A 13,018-nucleotide genomic window follows, 5' to 3' on the forward strand; every position below is an offset into this window, starting at 1 on the left:
CACCTCACTGGAGGTCTTAGCAAACCATAGAAGGGGCACATTGAGGTCCGAAAGGTGTGACGGTGGCAAACAGTTTGAAGTGCTAGACAGAGAAATCCAAACTGGTACTGGTAGGTGGCCCCTGGCCTGGTGACCCGGAGGGCAGCTGCTCTATGTGTCATTCAGGATCCATCAGGAAGTGGAATCCATTTCAGTTAGTTCGAGTAAAAAGACCTATATTAAGGGACTACCCCAGAGCTGTGAGCAGGCGAGGGACATTGTGGCACTCAGACACTAGCCACAGTGGGAACTACTCTCTTGGGCTGACAAGACGAAGGAAGATGCTGTTGCCAGAGCCCAGTGAGGCTGCCTGAGGAGCTGGAGTCGTGGAGGGGACATAGTATCTGCCAGAGATACGACCCAGAGGTGTGACGCCCAGGACAGAAGTAGGGGAGGAAAACCCCACCTCTTTTTCTTCTAGGCTTAGGATTCCCTGCTGGTGCCTCCATTGGTAAACCCAACCAGAGCCAGCTGATAAGAAAGTCCAGGTGATGGAGCTCATAGGGTCCTCCTCCCAGGGCCAGAGAAAGGCACAGACGGAATGAAGGTGGGTAGAGACTGGGGCACATAGGGAATAACCAGCTCTTGCTTTACCTACTTTCCCAAAGACCCGCACGGATGGGGAATTAGATCCCATGGTCATTTCGGCTCTTTTCTTTTGTTGTCAATTAATCCCATACAGTATCTGTTTTAAATCTTTTTGTTTGACAGACCCTTTTGAGAATCTGATGAAAATAATAGAACCTCTCCCCAGGAAAGAAAAATCACATATGGATGAAATTTGCATTCAATTTCTATATCCTCTAGAACCTTACTGCTCAAAGGGTGATCCATGCATAGACCAGCAGACTTAGCCTCACCTGGTAACTTAGAAATGCAGGCTCTTGGGGCTTATCCCAAGCCTGAATCAGAATCTGCTTTTTTACAATATTCAGAAGATTCATATACTCATTAAAGTTATGGAAACACTGCTCTGGAAGTCAGTGGAACCCAGTTTTAGTGCAGATGATTGAGTGGATGTGGATACATCAGTTAGGATGCAGGTTTGTCTGCAAATAAAAGAAAACCCATCAAAGGGTGCCTGGGTGGCTCATCTGGCTAAGCATCCAACTTCAGCTCAGGTCATGATCTCACAGTTCGTGAGTTCGGGCCCCGCGTCAGGCTCTGTGCTGACTGCTCAGAGCCTGGAGCCTGCTTCAGATTCTGTGTCTCCCTCTCTCTCTGCACCTCCCCCACTCACACTCTGTCACTTTCTCTCTCTCAAAAATAAACATTAAAAAAATTAACAAGAAAACCCAACAAAACAGTAGTTTAAAAAAAGATGGGTTTATTTTTGTCATGTGACGTGAAATCTAGTGATAAGTCAGTTCAGGGCTGGCGTCATGCCTGCCTCACTGTCCGTCCCTGTTCCTGCTCCGCCATCTTTCGTGTGTGGCTACTGCCCTCGTGGCTGTCAGATGAATCCTAGGCCTCCAGGCGTCATCTTTGCATTCTGGCAAAGGGCAAAAGAGTGAAGTGAGCAAACCACTGAGCCCTCGTAAAGAGCATTCCCAGAGCTTCCCCCCAGAAGCTTCTGCCAGCCATGAGTTGATATGGCTGCCTCTGGCCGCAAGAGAGGCTGCCAGGGAGGGTTCTTTTCTAACCTCAGGTGTAATAGGGGTTATGTTAACAAGAAAGGAGAAAAAGTATTGAGAAAATTATCCAAATCTCTCCTTGTAGGTAATAATGAAAATTACTAGCTCTGAAAGTTGCCCTCATTCCATCTCTCATCACTGATGAGAACCTATTCCATGTATTCTTCTCTTTGGAATCTCTTTGCAAAATAAGGTGAATTCAGAACTTCTTAGCAGAGAGCAAAGTAGAATTATAGAAAAAAGGAGTGGGAGATAAAATTAGAAACTGATCAATTTGGGATCAAGTTACTCAGAATCGGTAGTAATTTCTTTAGGTACCAGAGCTGAAATATACTCTTGTACTGTCTAAAGAAAGAACTGCCTAAATTCGCCCCTCAAAAGACATAGAACAGCTCCGATTTCTTAAAGAAATTGTGCCCAAATCTCATGTGTGTGAACATTTTGTGTGTCTTTCTGGAAAGAAAGGCTACAGCTTTCACTCTACCCTCTGTAGTTAAAAACCACTGGTTTAGAATTATTACTTATACATGTATTCAATACTTTGTCTTCATTCCGTGTGATAAAATATTTTCAAGGTTGTTTTCTTTATTTTTGTTAGCATTTAAAAAATCTGATGGGCATAACAAGAACTATTTAAGGGGAAGGTAAGATTTCTTTCTGTTTCTGAGTGTGATGCTCTGATGAAGAGAAAGTTCAGCCAGTTTCTCTTTCCTAGCTTCCACGTTGGCTTATTTTCATAGGACAAGGTAACGTTTGATGTAAGACGTATGTAATCTAATGTTAACTGTGAGATCTGAAGTGTTGAGCGATCAAGCAGATTCCCTAGTAAGACCAAAATTTTTTGTCACTGAGGTGTTCTGAGCTATACCTTGATGGTTTAAAAGAAACATAAATACTGGCTAAAACAACTTTCATCTTATAGGATCTACTTTTTAAATCTTCCATCCCCTGTAGTTATCAACTGCACGTACCAAGGCCTCTAGACACTAGTGTGTTGGGGGGCACCTGGCTGGCTCAGTTGGTACAGTGTGCAACTCTTGATCTTGGGGTTGTGAGTTTAAGACCCACTCTGGGTATAGAGATTACTTAAACATAAAGTCTTTTGAAAAGTAAAAAAGGAACTAGTATGTTAAACTGAACCAACTTGATGGGAGTAACTATCTCTAGGGCTTGTTTTCCAAAGAAGAGCATTGTTTAGAGAGGCAAAATTATAAGCCTACTTAGGGGTGTTGTAAAGCTGTTCAAAAAGTAACTCAGCAAGCTTTGTGAGTGGAAATGTAGCGCTCAAGTCACATTCTGCTTTAAAAGGTTTTAATAGATACAAATGAATTAGAATTCTTATTTACAAGCAAATGGCATGGTAATTCCATATCTGTGTCACTGGACTCTCAGTGCAGATACTTTTAGAGTTATCCTAGCCCATTCAGGCGAGGCCATACTTCTTGAAAGGAATAAAACACTTATTTAAAAAATCTGTTTGTAATATTCTTCACTAATTCAGACAGGTTTTCTCAATTAATCTAAATTAGTGATTTTTACTGGATTCAAGTAACCAACATCCCTATGATCTTTGAACTGTCTGCTCTGGCAATAGAAGTACAGTATTGTCTTAAATATTCAGCTGAAGAGAACTGAATTCTTTCCTTTTTTTTTTTTTTTAAAGATATTTTTAAAAACATTTATTTATTTTTAGGAGAGCATAAGTTGGGGAGGGATAGAGAGGGGAGGATAGAGGATTCACAGCGGGCTGTGCACTGACAAGCTGACAGCAGTGAGCCGATGTGGGGCTCAACTCACGAACCGCGAGATCATGACCTGAGCCGAAGTCCAACGCTCAACCGACTGAGGCACCCAGGTACCCTGAGAACTGAATTGTAAGGAGACACAAGACTTGGATTAATGTTCTGGATTCTGAAAAACAGTTTTTGTTGCCTAGTGTCCTCAAAATAGTTTCAGTCTTTTATGGGTTTCTGTGTGGGGACATCTGAGAGTAGATAGGATCTCAGTCGAAAGGGTTTCCCTCTCTGTGGAGTCCGAGCTCCTGGCAGGACCCAAAGGGATTCTTAAGCTTAAGCTTAGCTGACAGACGCTGTCAGAACAGGACTCTGCATCCAGTTCTTAAAAATAGGCCGCAGATCCTCAGCTCTTGGAGCTGAAAAGACCAGCCGTGACAATATCATGAGACTTTAGGCAACAGGTGTGTTCTAAGATATGTGTGGGTTGTTGTCATTCTGTTGTTTATTCATAGAGAAACATTTGATTGGGTGACTACCCCTTGGTTAGTAGGTTCTGTCCATTCATCCAGTCAATATTCACTCAACACCAATTATATTGCTTTCTCCCTGCTTAAGACTCATAGGAGGGAGAGAAGATGCAAAGAGGAATGAAGAATGGTTCCCGCCTTCAAGAGATACACGTGTACATAATTGGCCATTATAGGCGGTATAAACCAATGCTAATGATTTTGCAGATCTGTGAAACATTTCTGTACTCCCCTGCAGAACAGTTCTGATGCTGAATACATTAATGCAAAACTATAAGATTTTGATTCAGCTTTCCGGTTTGTAGATACGTTGGAAAGACATATATAGCCGATATTTAACCTTCCTTAGTAACAGCTAGTTTTAAAGAACCTATACCAAATATTTACCAAGCTGTCTTTTCAGATCTAAGTAAGTTGTCAATACCAAGTTTGGGCAGCCCATGTATGTCTACACTGTCAATGCTTATCTCAACTGTGTATGGACAGCCACATTACCATTTTTGAGAATGATACTATTCTACTTCTATAAAAGTCACTTCTTTTGTTGACTACACATGCTCACTTCGACTTAATTTCCACAAGTATGTGCTCGTCAGGATTGTTAGTACTCATGTGATGCTACATTCTTCATCACACTTTTGGGAAGGAGCTTCTGCTAACAGCAAGGGCTGCCATGTTATATGCTATTCAGACTTTCAGGCTTGATCCTTCCTGTTTCCAAGGCGTCTGTGGTGTTATTGGCATGTTAATTATTACAGCAAACGATAAAATGTGCAAAATGGTACCCCCCTTCTTAATGACATAAATAAATGAAGCAATTAATTTTACACAATAAAAACAAGCAATACAATAACTTACAAATTTGGAGTTTCTTCATTATTACATCAAATTGCAAAATGGAAACATGTAATTTCAAAAGGCTCAGAAGTAAAAATGGAAACACAGCTGATGCCGCGTCAGCTTGTGGGCTGCAAAATAATGTGGGGCTTGCACAGTGGGGAACAGTCAACATCTTTTGATACATCAGGCCACATATTCAGAAACTGCAGATCTTCCTAGAACTGAGCCATCCCAAAGATGCGAGCTATTTGTGCACGATAATGAAAAGCAAAACAAAAAAACTTTTTTTCCTGTTTTCCTTCGTGTATTCGTTTGGAATTCCAGCAGCTACGTTGCTGAGGACGCTTATCTCCATTTATCTGCAGTTGCGGAAGCTGGAAGCCTATGATTGATCTTGTAACTTCAATATCTAGAGAGAGATAAGTAGGGAAGCAAATTTCCCGGGAGAGCTGACAACAGTTTTTAAAATGAAATGTGTATACACCAAACGTGACATCCTATATTGCCCACCATCTCTGAAACCGTCAGTTTCAAGGCTGACATTTGGTTCTGTGTGTTTGTTTTGGTGAGTGAGAAAGTAACACATATTTTCTTTGACATCTTGTGCAATTTTACAAGTATTCAGGGCACACTCCCTCCTTTGCATGGGGAATGTATTTGCACAGTTGTCAGGATGATGGACAGCGGAGTGAGTGACAGGACGGAGCGTTGATCTTTGCTTGTTATTACATACAATAGCCTGGTAGGAATCGTGATGTGTTGGTGAGACAAACTGTGTCCCATTCTGGAACATATTAAGTTTGTCCCCAGGACACACATGACTTCGCTAGGGTGTCGAACCTCATTCATAATAGATGCTAATCTTTTCAGGGCTGACTGATGACAGCACTTCCTGCCCTTCACGGAATTAGAGCTGGGTTTTATCAAAGGACTCAAACTGCCTGCTAATTAGACTAATTCCCTTCATCATGAATTATTTATTTCCATTGGTAACCGATCACTGTGACATTAATGGGTTCTGCTCAACTTGGTTTCATACTAATACACACTAGGAGTTAAATGTTTAAAAATTCCTGATACTTCACTCCAGGTCAAGTGTATCTTTGGCTAATACTTGACAGATTTGATGGAGTTTCTGCGGTTGTGTTTTAGTTACAAATAAAACGGGACAAAGTTCCCGATTTGGTTTAGATAGGAAAATAAATCCATTTCCTTCTCTGCGCAGGTGTCTCCTGACTTAGCTAGAACGGGCCATCCTATTCTAGGCCGTACAATCTGTGATGCACAGTATTTTACCAAGGTCAAACCACCACATGAAAGCGCTGGTGATCCTCGTTAGGACAATAATAGTTCAAGGTTGAACTAGACGGAATGTCAGCTAATAAAGTTGAAGTGATGCTTGATTCGGTTATTGATATCTGTTGATAAAAAGTCAGAGTGCAGTATCTTGTTTACCTATCTGTAAAATGCAGAATACACTTTTAAAAAATAGAATTTATAGATCTAGCTGAATGGTGCGGTTATTTGTTAACATCTGAGGTTGTATAGATCAGTGTGTGTCAAAGCACAATCCAGACACCACCTGTATCCTGAAAGTGTTTGCTAGAAAGGGCCACATAAAAGGCCCGTTAGTTAGAATCTCTGAGAATGGGATCTTAGAATTTGCATTATTAACAAGCACCCCATGTGATTTTTTTTAATGTTTATTTATTTTTGAGAGAGAGAGAGAAAGAGAGAGAAAGCACGAGCAGGGGAGGGTCAGAGAGAGAGTGAGACACAGAATCCGAAGCAGGCTCCAGGCTCCGAGCTGTCAGCACAGAGCCTCGAACCCACAAGCTGTGAGGTCATGACCCAAGCTGAAGTCAGACACCCAACCAACTGAGCCACCTAGGCGCCCCCCATGTGGTTTTTAAGTAGTGTGAGGATCGTTGCCATCAGTATCCCGAAAAACCCTACAAGGAGTCAATATTTTATTAGAAATACCAAATCATCTCATCAAATATGGACAAGACACTGCCATACAAGGTTAGGATTGGCTTCAGGAGTTGGCTTCTGCAATAGTTTCATCACACATAAAATGTGTGTCATTTCTATTTACTGATAAGGAATATCATCAGTCAGGTCTGTGAATGATAGAAGTAAATGTTGGGGCCTCACACTTTCGGTCAGAGGACACACATGAAAAACGTGTCAAGTAGGGGCATAAACAGGCACCATCCACCAAGGTAATGGGTATCAGCTGCGAAGTCTTGCTGTGTGCACACACCGAGGCACGTATTTGCGCTACGTGGTTTAGCTATTAAATAGTGAATTTTGGAAAGTGGTAAAAGAAAAAGTGAAAAGAAGGCAGTATAATGAGGGTAACTAAAGATGAGATGATAAACACTGAACAAAGGCATCATGTAGATCACAGTGCAATGAGACAAAACTACAAATAAGAGGTTCTGTTCAAAGCAGCTACAGTTCTAAACCAAATGTTGGTTTTCGCATGAGTCCTTGTCAAAGGTGAGTGGTCTCAAGTTACGTATACCTGTATAAGCAAAAAATGAAGCTTTCAGCAGAGTCAGGGGTAAGTCTAAGGAACAATATATTATGCACACTCATTCTCCCCTACTAAGTTCTATCACACTTTTTTTTTTTTCAACGTTTATTTATTTTTGGGACAGAGAGAGACAGAGCATGAACGGGGGAGGGGCAGAGAGAGAGGGAGACACAGAATCGGAAACAGGCTCCAGGCTCTGAGCCATCAGCCCAGAGCCTGACGCGGGGCTCGAACTCCCGGACCGCGAGATCGTGACCTGGCTGAAGGCGCCCCTATCACACTTTTAATTTGGAGCATAAATAATCTGTTTTTTCAGATTTTCTTTTTTTTTAATGTTTATTATTTTAGAGAGAGAGAAAGAGACAGAGTGAGAGCAGGGGAGAGGCAGAAAGGGAGAGGGAGATGCAGAATCCGAAGCAGGCTCCAGGCTCTGAACTGTCAGCACAGAGCCCGATGCGGGGCTTGAACTCACAAACCATGAGATCATGACCTGAGCTGATGTCAGACGCTGACAACTAACCAACTGAGACACCCAGGCACCCCAGTTCCTTCAGATTTTCTAAGGAAAGTGATACTGTTGTGTAATATGAGTGTTTGAATCCTCAAAGACACATGAGATCTGAAACTAGGCTTACAGAATTATACATGGAAAGATTATGGATTCATGAAGAGTTTATAGATGTTTTCTGAACTACTTAACAAGTGTAAGTGGCTTATTCTACCTAAAACCACAGATAGTGTTTTTCTGCTTAAAACAACAACTACAACAACAACAACAACAAGACTATCAGTGAAATGAAAAAGTGTTTTTTATTTTGTTTTTCTTTTTTTTTTTTTCATGAAAGCGCTCAAATGACTTTGGTTTTGTATTTTCACACTCACACACACACACACACACACACACACACATTTAAATGAACCTTGAATTTCATTTCACTGTCTTATACCACCCCCACCCCCTTAAGTCACCGGGTTTTTATGCATTTCATTGATCTGGACTTGTTAGCTTACAGAATTGTTTTCCTCTTTGTTTCTCTTTTCATCTCTTACAAGTCACATTGCAGCTGGAGTGATTTGGGCTTGAAGAATTCATTCATGTGTTAATATTTGGTATTTTGAACTGATCTACCCTCGCACCTTCTACAAGGCGTACTATCATTTTAAAAATCCCAGAAGTAAAGATTTTCCTCAAAAGAAAAAGGTATCAGAGGTTCTGGCCAGGGATGGCAGAAGTGTATCATGAGATGCCAGTCAGCTTGATTGCATCCTGTTGGTTCTCACAGGTTTGGAAAAGATCCGCTATTGAGAAGACTTGTTCAAAATATTTTATCTTGGGGGTGCCTGGGTGGCTCAGTCTGTAAAGTGTCCAGCTTTAGCTCAGGTCATGATCTCGCAGTGCCTGCGTTCGAGACCCACGTCGGGGTCCGTGCTGACAGCTCAGAGCCTGCAGTCTGCTTCCGATTCTGTGTCTCCCTCTTTCTTTGCCGCTCCCCTGCTCACACTCTGTCTCTGTCTCTCTCTCCCCTTAAAAAATAAATAAACATTAAAAACATTTAAAAATATTAAAAATGCTTTATCTTGTACTTACTGCATGCTTCTTAAATACTTATTAAATTGAACCAAAGTTTTCAATGGCCTCAGGAAATCATGTTTGAACCTCTCCTTGTCTATATCTAGAGATTCTTTCTGACCCTCAAAGAATTCTTTTATTGCTTTCCACATTGTATTCTCTTGCTTAAAAATTGTCGTTAAGGCAGTGTTAAGAATAGTGACCAAAGAGGGGCGCCTGGGTGGCGCAGTCGGTTAAGCGTCCGACTTCAGCCAGGTCACGATCTCGCGGTCCGGGAGTTCGAGCCCCGCGTCAGGCTCTGGGCTGATGGCTCAGAGCCTGGAGCCTGTTTCTGATTCTGTGTCTCCCTCTCTCTCTGCCCCTCCCCCGTTCATGCTCTGTCTCTCTGTCCCAAAAATAAAAATAAATGTTGGAAAAAAAAATTAAAAAAAAAAAGAATAGTGACCAAAGAAAAATAGTGAGACAGGACCCGAGGTCTGAAAGAGAAACACAACTTGTGGCCCAGAAAGGAACCCTGGCTGGCAGGAGGCCAGGCCCCTCGAGCCGGTGATAGTAGCTGATCACATATGACACAATCTTTCACACTCCTGCCCAAGGAAAAATAATGTCACCTATTAACTCGTGAGTCCGGGGACATTCAGGTCGCTTATGCAAGCATCCAGAGTATTCTTTAACATATTTGTGGAGAAGAACCCCCTAAGAATCACAGACATTTTGCTGGTCAAGTAGCTGGAAGCTTAGAGCATTAAATAAGAAAATGGATGAATTATATTAATTTGGGTTTTGAACTTTGCAGTGTCATGTCCCCTGGTAACTAAATTATTCAATCAATATGGGATACTTAACAGTAAGTAGTAACAAAGCATAATTTAAAAAAATGAAATCATAAATCCAAAGCATAGATCAAACCAAATTTACTGAAAGATGAGCCATCTGGAGAAAAAGAACTATATTAGAAATATACCAAACCCATGTAATCATCCTCTCTGACACCCTACATACTCCTATACCCAGTCTAAAGAATATCTACCTTAAAGCAAAGTTTTCCAAAATGTATTCCAAGGAAGACTAATTCCTAAAGGTATTAATAGGTACTCCACAGGGGCACCTGGGTGGCTCAGTCGGTTAAGCATCTGACTCTTGATTTTGGCTTAGGTCATGATCTCACGGTTGTGAGATCGAACCTTGTGTTGGGCTCTGTGCTGGGCATGGAGCCTGCTTAGGATTCTCTCTCTCCCTCTCCCTCTGCCCACCCCCTCCATCTCTCAAAAATATATACAATTAAAAAATAGATACTCTATAGGAAGTGGCATATGGTCAAATAAATTGGGAAATGTTATCAGAAGTTTCAAACAAAAAAATTTCTTGAATTTCTGTTTCTTTTTAGAGTGGAGGTACTGGGACCAGATTTACCTTTTGTCATAAACAAGTAGAGAACTGGACAAACTCTATGAAACAGCTATTTCTAGACATCAGACAGAGGCAGCTCAGGGATGGGGTTCCTGAAAGATAGGAACAAACAAGATGAGCCCAACTCTCACCCTGGTTTCTACTTAGAGGCAACTTCCAACCATAGTGCAGGTGGGGGAATCCCAAGCAAAGCTCAGTGGGCTTGCTGAATTGAGGAAAAGGAGATTAGGAAATCTCAGCTGCTTGGAAGTTGCAGATCATAATTCTAAAGAACGGGACCGTGCAGAAAAAGAGCTGCATGAATCTTTCAGGGGGGCTTGCTTGCATTTTGCTAATTATTACATTGTGTGTGCCTGGGGTAAAACTCCATGAAGCCGAGGAAAAATACAATCGGGGACTTGTTAATTCACAAGGGCAAGGAAATGTTTAAACTCCAGTCAGCCAGAGTAGAAAGTCTTCAGTGGTCACTCTGGGCATTTAGTGGAGACCACAGGGGGGTCATGCATTAACAGAAAGGTTGAACAACCCCTGGAATGAAACTACACAAGATGTGTGATAGAAAAGCAAAACCAAACCAAACAAAACAGGTCTAGAAGGAGTGAAGCTGGAAAGCAAGTCATTGCTTGTCAAAACAAAGCCCAATACTCCTTAAAGGAAAACAAACAAAAACCCAGACATTCAGCAGCATAACATTCATAATATCTGTAATCCAATTTAAAAAATCATCAAACATGCTACAAAGCAGGAAAATGTAATCCACACCAGGAGCATATCAATCAATAGAGTCTAGTTCTATAGATGGAATTAACAAACAAGGATGTTAAACCAGCTATAATAAATATGTTGAAGTAGGGGTGCATGGGTGGCTCAGCCGGTTAAGCGTCCGACTTTGGCTCAGGTTATGATCTCACGGTTCATGAGTTTGAGCCCTGCTTTGAGCTCTGTGCTGACAGCTCCGAGCCTGGAGACTGCTTCTGATTCTGTGTCTCCTTCTCTCTCTGCCCCTTCCCCATTCTCTCTCTCTCTCTCAAAAATAAATAAACATAAAAAAGTCTAATAAGTATGTTGAAGTAAAGAAAAGCATGAACATAATGAGAAAAAAAAGGAAGATAAAAAGAACTAAATGAAACTTCTGGAGATTAAAATACAATATTTGAAAAGAAAAATTTAGTGTATGGAATCAACAGATTAGGCACTGAAGAAGGAAAAAAAATCATTGAACTTGAAGATCTGAGAACAGAATCTATACAAAATGAAATATAGAGGGGAAAAAATCACTCACAAAAAGCCAAACTAACAGAGCAGCAGTGACTTGTAGGATAGTACTAAGCAGTTTACCATATATGTACTTAGAGTCCCAGAGGAAGGGGAGAAAAAAGAAAGGAACAAGAATTTATTTGAATAAATAATGGCCAAAGATTTTTCCAAGTTTGGTTAAAATTGTAAACTTTGAGGTAAAAGAAGCTCAGTAACTCCAAGCAGGAGAAACTCTCTCTCTTCCTCTCTCTCTCTCTCTCTCTCTCTCTCTCTCTCTCTCTGTTGTCCCTCTTTCTCACAGCATGTCATAATCAAATCCTTGCTGACCACAGAGTAGATCTCAGGTGGCAAAGATAGCCTGGAGGTTCGATGGTGAACTTGATGTGCCGTTTTCTTCAGGCCCACCACTGGCTTCCCAGGACTCCCTGCACTCCTTCCTGCAAGGAGTTCTTATAAACAGCAAGGTCCTGAGGTCTGTTGTCCCGCAGCAGTGGGTAACAGTGCAGCCATGAAATAAACACATCTTCAGGAGCATCAGGGCCCAGTGAATGAGGACGACCACATCTGACATGTGGTCTGATCTGACTGACATCTGACATGAGACACAGAGGGGTCTCATGTCACCTAAACTTTCATGGGATTCTGCTCTGCTTTCTCAGAACTCGGGACACCTCCAGAAAACAGTTGCTATGTTTTAGCCCATTTCCACACATAGGCAGATGGAAGGCATGCTGGGTCTGGAGATCCAGGAGGAGAAAGATGTGATTTAAGGTACTAGGGTAAACCTGACAGCCAGCAACAGGTGGTTTGATTATTCGGGAGGCAGCCATGGTGTGATGTTAGGAGTGGCCTCAGAAGTAGCCAGACCCAGCCCTGTCTCTGACTTTCTGTGAGCTACTTGGTAGATTTCTTACATCTCTGAGCATTGGTTTCTTTATTTATGAACCAGGGATAACAACATATACCTTGCACATGTATCCTAAGCACAGTAGGCACTACACACACACACACACACACACACACACACAAACACACGCATATAATTTCATATCATTTACTTAATGAAATAACGTACGGGAAATTCCTATTATTCTTCAGACATAGTGCACAAGAAACAGGAGCTGCCACCACTCTGGAAAACAGTGCAGAGGTTCCTCAAAAAATTAAAAATAGAACTACCCTATGACCCAGCAATAGCACTACTAGGAATTTACCCAAGGGATACAGGAGTGTTGATGCATAGGGGCACTTATACCCCAATGTTTATAGCAGCACTTTCAACAATAGCCAAATTATGGAAAGAGCCTAAATGTCCATCAACTGATGAATGGATAAAGAAGATGTGGTTTATATATACAATGGAATACTACTTGGCAAGGAGAAAGAATGAAATCTGGCCATTTGCAGCAAAGTGGATGGAACTGGAGGGTAGGTATTATGCTAAGTGAAATAAGCCAGGCAGA

This window comes from Felis catus, chromosome C1 (assembly GCF_018350175.1).
Source record: "Felis catus isolate Fca126 chromosome C1, F.catus_Fca126_mat1.0, whole genome shotgun sequence".
NCBI lineage: Eukaryota > Metazoa > Chordata > Mammalia > Carnivora > Felidae > Felis > Felis catus.